Below are 9,674 nucleotides of genomic sequence, written 5' to 3'. Positions count from 1 at the left end.
GCACTCTAAAACTCTTAGGGTGAGATTTAATGAAATTTGGTCAACAAAACAGTTTTATTACGAAAAATAAACATTTAAATACATTAACAGTAACCGAAAATAAAGTTCCTAGCAGAATTCTACAGTACACGCAGTTTCGTACTGCTCTCACCAATTTAATTCAAATAACCTGAAAATTCTCATGGCCTTTTTATGGTGTAGCACATGGGGTCTTTGATGTCACGTGCTTGTAAAGCACTAAGTTCACAACTGGACGAAAAATCTGCACAATACGAGACCCATTGACTCAATATCACAAACAAATAATATTCTTGCACTGGCAGCTTTCGTTTGCCGCATAAATCGAGTCCCTCATCGCAGGGATGGCACATATATACGTGGATAAAGTTAACTTAATGTTACGACGGAATTCGACCTAGCATGGCGATGGCTGGGAGTCGGAGAATTGAGAGACACACAAATTTCACGGTACTTACACAGTTCAGGTTCTGGGCAGGAATGAAGCGTCGCTTCGCCCTTTTTCAAAAGAAACTTACGCTTTCCCGCGTGAACTACAGAATCCTTGTAATTCAGGCGGGAATCATCGTTTATTTCGACATTACGGATATCACTAAATCTATTTTACTCTTGAATGTGAAATATGACAGTTACGTTATCATTTAAGATCAAGGAATTGAATTAAAGTTCTGGCTGAAGGCCGTAATCTGCAAATTCTTGAATGGCTACGGAGTCCTTGGCTCCAAATCTCTACATAGATAATTTATCTCGTACAAGTGATTAGCAAATTAGATTTATTAATGAAAATTCATAACGTCTTCTTTACTATAAGACGCGCTCCTTCCCCGCCATGCATTTAGGAATTGCGTCTTAAACTGTATTGTATTGGACAGCTTTCTGTTCAATGAATCGCCCGCGAGATCCCTCAGTCTTGCCCCAATTTAACGCAACACTTGTGAAGTTAAATGGCGGGGATTTCGAATGATCAGTTCGAAATTCACGACAATTATTATAAGTTTTCATGCTTTTAAATGTAAAATCAGTATAGAGATTCTGTGTATGCTATTTATATTTTTTAAAATATATTCAAAGGTACGTAATTCACAGTGTTTGTCACTATATAAGACCATAATCAACTTGTAAAACATAGACACACAACAGAGTTGTCGTTCTGTGAAAAGTACTATATCTTAACCAAGGAGAAAAGTGCTGGTACAATATGTATGTACTATGCTACGTAATTACAGCACATACTGTGAATGTACCAGAAGTGATAGTTAGCCCACACACTAGTACATGATTTTAAATTGATTGAATTTTACCTTCACCCTCTGCAAATATTACTTATGTACATACATGTTTTCTTTATTTAATTGGATTGTGTACCTTCGTTATAACAGACTTAAGAAGTTTACCTAATGAAGCAAAGAAAACTTTTACTCTAAGGGAAAAAGAAAATGTCATCCCATGAATTATGGGTAACTTAGCATACGTACGAAAATGGATACGTATGTACGTATTAGTTACTGTAACTATTTTTACGCCAACCAGTTATTGCGGTTTTAAGGGTAATGTATTAAATTAACTGTTAAACCGGTATTTCTACAGAAGCAGTCCGCACGGACTGCAAGGAACGTAACCGCGGATATGACATCCACTAGGGATTGGGGGCCGTCCAATGTATTGCGCCGTGTTTAGTACTGGCCCCGGGGGGTTAATTACATTCGTTCGAATAAATATTACTTAAAGTTCTTGTTCAGTAGGTAAAACTGCATAGAAAAACCGCAACTGCCATAGTCTAGGCCGCCGCGGTTAAGTACCCTAGATCTACCTTTAAACCAAATTACAGTAACTTTAATTTCATTTAGGGAGCATGATTAGTCATATTTAAGTTCGGGGTATTACTGTTTAGATAAAAGGGACGACTGATTTGAACCCCCATGAAAAAGGTTGCATGTGCATTAAGCACTTCATATATGACTAAGGAAAACAAGTGAATTTCGTGAGTGAATTATTAGAAAAAATCCAAGTTGATAAAAAAGCAAAACCCGGTCTCTTTCACCTAATAATTCTCAATAGCTTGGGGGTGTTAAAAAAATTACGTAACGTCTTTGGGGAAAGGGGGTGATGCTGAAGTGTTATTAGTGTAATGGGGAGGGAGTTGCATAACGTTTTCAGATTTTTTTCCTTTCTTTGACTGCCTTTGAAAGGAACTGGACAAAAAGGAGTAAAGACTGCAATAGACTATTTTTTCTTTAGTAATATTGAGAATATGATATTTTATGTTTTTGCATAATTATACGATTAAAAATTGTCAAACTCCATCTTTGTCACCTATCAACTAAACTAAATATAAATAATGAATAGGTAACTCTGTATCCCACACCGGAGTTTTCCCTTCAACAGGAAGGACAGGTGTGCCTCCCTCCCACCACTGTTGATCTGGTGGGCGGGGGGGGGGGCGTGTCCTGTAGGTTGGCTATACACAAGCTCCTCGCTGTTTCAAGGCACTTGATGGCACACAATAGCGCTCTCTGACGACGGGTTGCAACACGTACTGGGCAGATTTTGCGTCTCCTCCTTCCTTTATGCAGAATTACCTGTGGTCAGTGAGACCACGGGTGCTGTGTAGAGTCCACACTTCTGACAACTTTTTATACGGAGTTCTTGGAGTGACCCCGGCTCGGCCAACGCGGAATCAGAGAAATTTATTTCTGGTGATAGAAGTTCATTTCTCGATATAGTGTGGTTCGGATCCCACAATAGCTGTAGGTCCCGTTGTTAGGTGACCAGTTGGTTCCTAGCCACGTAAAAATATCTAATCCTTCGGGCCAGCCCTAGGAGAGCTGTTAATCAGCTCAGTGGTCTGGTAAAACTAAGATATACTTAACTTTTTAACTTGGAGTGACGGGCATCCACAGTCGTATGGTAAGCTTCTGGAGAAATTGCTTAGTGTGCCAGCTGGAAAAGCTGCATTTCCCAGTTAGAGGGTGACAAACAGTGGAGCGAACTGTTGCTTTGGTATATCAAGTAGTAACGAAACCATCATCTGATTGTACAAGTGGCATTGGTGGAGGAAGGAAGCAGTCCTTTACAACGAAGGAATATGAGCTTCTTGGTGGTGACCAGCAAGATGTGTCTTTGCATTTAATAACCTGAATCATATACTGTACTGACTCTCTCTTATATGGTGCTGGCGCCACTGCTGACTCTTGTCAGTGAGAGGAGTCTGATGATCAGCATGGTTGCCAATTAAATTACTTAGGAAATTAAGAAACGGCATAATAGAACATTTTCAATGCAAATTTATTTGTGATTCTATAATATCATTACATAAAAGAATTAAGAAAAACCTAAATGTAATCATTTCCAGGTATTATGCTATACTGATACATTATTGGATTAAAAAAAGGAAACTCTTTCCGGGGGACGGGGTTTCCTAGCTGATCTTACATAATTTTCTAGGGGGTCAAGACGTGTTATGAGGCGTGACAAGGGCGAAGAGGTGAAAAATTACCAAAATAAAGTGCTACATAATTTTTGAACAGCCCCCTGTATTTTATAACGGAACGTAAATGGTCTGCAGACCAGGTACACCTCGGAGAAATACAGTGATTATTAAAAGAATATGAACCAATGATATTATGTTTGCAACATGTCAACGAAACAGTCTCAACAATAGGTAAATACAACTTAGCATGTAATCTGGAGAGCCGTAACAAAGTTTTTGACAGAGTAAGTATAAACTTTACTGACTTGCAAATATCAGATGTTAACATACGAATAAAAAATTCTAATTATGTAAATATATAATTTATACAACCAACTCAATAAGAATTATGACACTGATGAACTTAACCCTTAAACGCCGAAGCGGTAAAAAAAAAATTGTCTCCCGTGTGCCGGAGGTGTTTCAGAGTGAGCGAGGAAGCGGAAAAAATATTTTATTCAAAAAATCACAGTGCGCTTAGTTTTCAAGATTAAGAGTTCATTTTTGGCTCCTTTTTTGTTATTGGCTGAAGTTTAGTATGCAACCATCAGAAATGAAAAAAATTATCATTATCATATATAAATAATGCGATATATGATAGCGCAAAAACGAAATTTCATATATAATTGTATTCAAATCGCGCTGTGCGCAAAACGGTTAAAGGTAACAAGTTACTTTTTTTTCGTTGTAATGTACACTAAATTGCAATCATTTTGGTATATAACACATTGTAAAACGATAAAAGCAACACAGAGAAAATATTATCACAAAATAATGCATGAATTCGTAACGCGCGGACGTAAACAAATATTTTTTTTCAAAAATTCACCATAAATCTAAAATATTGTTATAAAGACTTCCAATTTCTTTCAAAATGAAGACAAATGATTGAATATTACTATACTGTAATAGTATTAGCTTACAATTGCAGTTTTCGACCATATCTGACGAGTTAAAGTTAACCGAATGTCAAATTTTTTATATATATTTTTTATATGCAATTATTTCGGAAATAAGAAAAGCTACAACCTTCAAATATTTTTCGTTTTATTCTACATGAAATTGCGCACATTTTCATATATAAAACTCAATGAAATGCCTAATATGAAACGGAGCAAATATTCCGAGAATGGGACGTACGCATTTCGGAGATTTGTGGCGGAGAATCCGCGCGCGGAGGGAAGGAAAGTTTTTTTTTTAAATTCACCATAAATCTAAATATTGTGCTAGAGACTTCGAATTTGTTTCAAGATGAAGATAAATGACTGAATATTACTACACTGTAAGAGTTTTAGCTTACAATTGCGTTTTTTGACCATTTCGGTAGAGTCAAAGTTGACCGAACGTGGTTTTTTTTCTATTGATCATGATCTATATGCAAATATTTCAAAAATGAGAAAAGCTACAACCTTCAATTATTTATTGTTGTATTCGACATGAAATTGCGCACATTTTCATATATAAAAATTTATGTAACGGCTAATTTAAAATGGTGCAAACATTACCACAATCGCACGTATGATTTTTTCGGAAGTTACTGTGCGGACGTAAAGAAAATGTTATTTTTTTTCATAAATTCACCATAAATCGAAATATTGTGCTAGACTTCCAATTTTTTGAAAAAGTAAGGTAAATGCTTGAATATTACTAGAATATAAGCGTTTTAGCTTATAATTGCGTTTTTCGACCATTTCGGTAGAGTCAAAGTTGACCAAAGGTTGAAAATTTGTCACTTATCATTTTTTATATGAAAATATTTCAAAATTGATAAAGGCTACAACCATGGGTTGGTTGTAGTTGTATTTTGCATGAAATTGCACACATTTCCATATATAAAAATTTATATAACGGCTAATTTTAAAATGGTGCAAACATTACCACAATCGCATGTATGATTTTTTTCGGAAGAGTTACCGCGCGGATGTAAGGAAAAAGATTTTTCATAAATTCACCATAAATCGAAATATTGTGCTAGAGACTTCCAATTAGTTGCAAAATTAAGGTAAATGATTGAATATTACTAAAATATAAGAGTTTTAGCTTACAATTGCGTTTTTCGACCATTTCGGTAGAGTCAAAGTTGACCAAAGGTTGAAATTTTGGCACTTATCGTTATTTATATAAAAATATCTCAAAAATGATAAAAGCTACAATCATGAGTATTTATTGTTGTATTCTACATAAAAATGCGCACATTTTCATATATAATACTCCATGTAATGGCTAATTTAAAATGGTACAAAAATTATGTCAAAGTGACAAAATAATTTCCGAGATACTTTTTAGTGCGGCAAGAAAGAAATTCGCGCTTGCGCGCCTGCGTAACGATTGTAAACAAAACAACACCTTGATCCGTGAACTACCAGCATCCCCCAAGGCGCATGATTCAAAAGTTTTCGGCTGGTAGGCCTATAAGTATTTTTCCGCGAATTTTTAAAAAAACTTTTTTGAGTCGACGTATGGTACGTCCATTCGGCATACGGGAGACATTTTGACTCTACGTTTAATACGTCCATTCGGCGTTTAAAGTAAAAAGAGTTACTTAACCCAGGATAGGTGTGAATGGTCATGTGCGGCCCTGAGCGTATGTCGGAAAACGTTTTTTTCCCATAAATCGTCATCTGTCACGAATGCATGCGTGATTAACTTGCAAGAATCCACTAGTCTACACTCCACGGTCATGTTAGGACATACACTCGCCTTCCTTTTGTGCTACCCACTTTTCTGAGAGTTCCCAGGGTCAAGTTCAACCCTACGATACCTAAATTGGGTAAGTGATCAAAAAGAAAAGTTATTACGTAATAATTTCCTGTTGAACAGTGTTGATACCTGTATAGTTTTATATTGTTGAAAAGTGTGGGTGGATGGTGTGTCTACCACATGCATGACATTGGTTTTGGCTGAGATGCTGTATATTGCCATATGGTTCATTTTCCTTCGAATGCCAATTTCTGATTTTTTGCAGTTTTCATCAACAATAGCCAGCAGGCAGCATTTCCTCGGCATGGATGCCATTAACTCACTTCTAAATGATGAGGAGGAGGAGCACGACGTGAGAGAGTTGGAGGAAGATGTGAGGGAAGAAGAGGAGGCAGTAGATGACCCTGAAATCGTCCCCCTGGAGGAGAGGAGTAGGAAGAGGAGGTGTGACCTCCAGCCAGCCAGGGGGACTCCAACTCAGCATATAGGTTTTGATACTGTCCAAGGCCGTGATGGTACTCGCCGGCACAACGACCCAAACCCTGCTCTCCCCTACATGTTTACACCGAGGACTGAGCCACGTTGGGGCGAAAAAATTCTCCAACATTTTCTTGCTCTTTTTGGATGACTCTATGCTCACTGAGATTGTTTTGCATTCCAATGATCGTCTTGCTCTTCTGAGGGATAATTACCACCAGAAGGGCAATGTTGCCCTCAAGGACCTTGACTTGAGGGAACTGAAGGTGTTCATTGGGATTCTGATAATGTCGGCAGTGAGGGCAGACAACCATACGACAACATGACATGTGGGACCTCACAAAGGGCAATCATTTGTATTGGTGTTCCAAGCAAGCGTTGATTTGCCCTGTTGGTGAGGGTTCTTTGCTTTGATGATTCAGCCACCAGATGAGAGAGGCAAAGGAAGATCACCTTGCCCTCATAAGGAAAGTGTTTGATCATGTGGTGGCAAATTGTTGGAGGATCTACTCCACAGGGCCCCATCTCACTGTGGACATGCAGCTGGTTCCTTTCTGTGGTTGCTGTCCCTTCAAGATGTACATTCCTAACAAGCCTGCTAAGTAAGTTCACAGATTTTCATTTTGTTTTTGTTCATGTAATTTTTTTTTATTTATAATTGTTTCTTTGATTATATCTTATGTTCTTATATAGGAATAAGGAAATTGAAATATGATATTTATGTGTGTATAAAATATAAAATACATTATTTGTATCTATCCATCTATCTATCTAATACTGTTTGATATTTATTTGTCTGATAATTTCTCCTTCGTACTTATAAATCTTTTTCTTGTGTTTACGAGGTACCTGAAATTTATTTATGTAGTGTTTTATTATTATTATTATTATTATTATTATTATTATTATTATTATTATTATTATTATTATTATTATTATTATTATTATTATTATTATTATTATTATACATAATAACTTATTTTATTTTACTTTTTTGTTATGTCCTTTTACTTTTCTTAGATTCTTAGATACTAATTCTCTTTTCCCTTCCTATAGGTACGGCATCAAGCTTGTGTTGGAGTGTGATGTCGATACGCATTACACGTATAATGATGCTATAGCGTACTTGGGGAAGGACAAAATCAGGGTGTTGAGAGGAAGGACAAGTTCTTCATGACGCTCCCGCTCGCCTTGACACTCGCGGACGAAGGCATGCTTTTGTGTGGCACCATTCAACCGAAACCTTATATTCCTAAGGAACTTTCTGAGAAATCACTTCCCATCAAGGACTCAGTGGCCGTGTTCAATTACGAACTTAATTTAACTCTTCAGTGTCAGCAAGTTAACAGGACTAAGGATGTGATGCTGTTGAGTTCCCTGCATCATGATTCGTCTGAGATCGAAAAGAAGAAGACGGATATTCAGATGTTTTATAATGCCACAAAAGGGGGTGTAGATACATTCGAACAGATGTGTGCTACATCAAATTGTGTTCATAAAACGACAGTGGCCACTGTGTCTTTTCTACGGGATATTGAATATAATTATGGTAAATTCTTATATTCTATATTCGTGCACGCCCTTCTCCAATACGATACCAAGGCAAACGTTCCTCAAGGAGATCGTCGTTGACTTGTGTGCTCCCCTTGTCAGACATTGGTTTTACACATCAACCAAGTTGTCGAAGGGGCTCCGTCAGTTAATGGCCGACACTTCAAGCTGGTTGAGCTTGACCCAAGACCTCCGCTTCCCTGTGGCCACATCAAACTTCCTAAAGGGATTCGCTGCCAGAACTGCCCACCTAAGGACAACCACAAGATGAACTCTGCATGTTTGAAATGCAAGAAGCCTGTTTGCTTGCAGCATCAAACTGTCTTGTGTCCGAATTGTTTCTGATGGTTATAGGTAAGTTACATCATGAAACTTTCTTTTTATACTACTTGTTTGCATAAATACTATAATTTTAATCTTTACAAAATACATATAATCCATTTTCATCTAAAATATTGCAATATATTAAATTTTTTCGAATTTATCTCCTTTTCGAATCAGTTTTTTGTTAGAATTTTGATTTTATAGAAGCAAAATCATTTTCAAACATCCAGCAAGCCAAAATAAAAGTTTTATGCAAATCCACGAATATTTAAATGAGTAAATAACACCTTGAAATTAACATACTTTCCTCCATTTCAGGTGGCAGATTTGGCCGTTGGAGTTGGTGTGATCTGGGCCTATTTTGTTGACATACCCGAAAGGTAAGTTGGCATATCTCTATACATTGTTGTTTTCTATAGAATTTGTGATATTTTGGTATATTTTCATGCATAATTATCATATTTAATAATACAATGATTTTTATAAGAAATTTTCATGGTGAAACTAGGAGGCCAAAAAATTACCTTTAGTCTTGGCCCTCTATATAACTAAATTACATCTTAGTGCAGATTTTTTTTAACATATTTCCGTCCTAGGATGATATGAGTTTATTCTATTAAAAAATTAGCCACTTCCTATTTCGTTTAGCTACCAAAAAAATTCGTGAAATTTTGACAATTTTTTTTTTTTGGCCAAAAAATCTGACCTTTTTTTTCTCATTTCAGATTATGATCTCTATGGGTCTGACCCACTTTCTAGCAGTCACATAATGTTAAGTATAGTTTTAGGAAGGATTCTTAAAATTTTTTATGTATATAAGCATTTTAGTATTTTTTTAAATATTTTTTTAAAAGTGTTTTTGTACACTATTTTTAATAAATAGTTAAACTGTAGATGGGTATTATTTATCCTCGCAGTAGTTTTTAGCATTCTTTGAAGTATTTTCAGCAATGAAAAAATTACAGATTAATGCACAAATAAATTTTTCACGATTTTTTTATAATTTTTATTTTGAGCCGGGGTCGAGCTCAACCCTACCGCACCTAAATAGGATTGTCAAATAACGATATCTATCCAGGGTTAACGATTCTACGAAACCTACATTAATAGTAGGTGATTTTAGTGCTCACAACCC

The 9,674-nt window shown here is 36.2% G+C and overlaps 1 long non-coding RNA gene across 2 annotated transcripts; it reads left to right on the top strand.

Moving 5' to 3' along the window:
• The first annotated feature begins 345 nt into the window (after positions 1-345).
• Positions 346-9,432, top strand: LOC135201644 (uncharacterized). 2 transcript variants are annotated; one of them, XR_010311571.1, is made up of 5 exons: positions 346-6,257; positions 6,453-7,266; positions 7,721-8,569; positions 8,858-8,919; positions 9,265-9,432. It is a non-coding gene; the product is annotated as an uncharacterized LOC135201644 (long non-coding RNA). The 2 variants fall into 2 exon arrangements; XR_010311570.1 differs by having other exon boundaries at positions 347-7,266.
• Positions 9,433-9,674: the final 242 nt, after the last annotated feature.

Source organism: Macrobrachium nipponense, chromosome 28, assembly GCF_015104395.2.
Source record: "Macrobrachium nipponense isolate FS-2020 chromosome 28, ASM1510439v2, whole genome shotgun sequence".
Classification (NCBI taxonomy): Eukaryota; Metazoa; Arthropoda; class Malacostraca; order Decapoda; family Palaemonidae; genus Macrobrachium; species Macrobrachium nipponense.
This window is presented reverse-complemented; position numbering and strand designations above follow the sequence as displayed.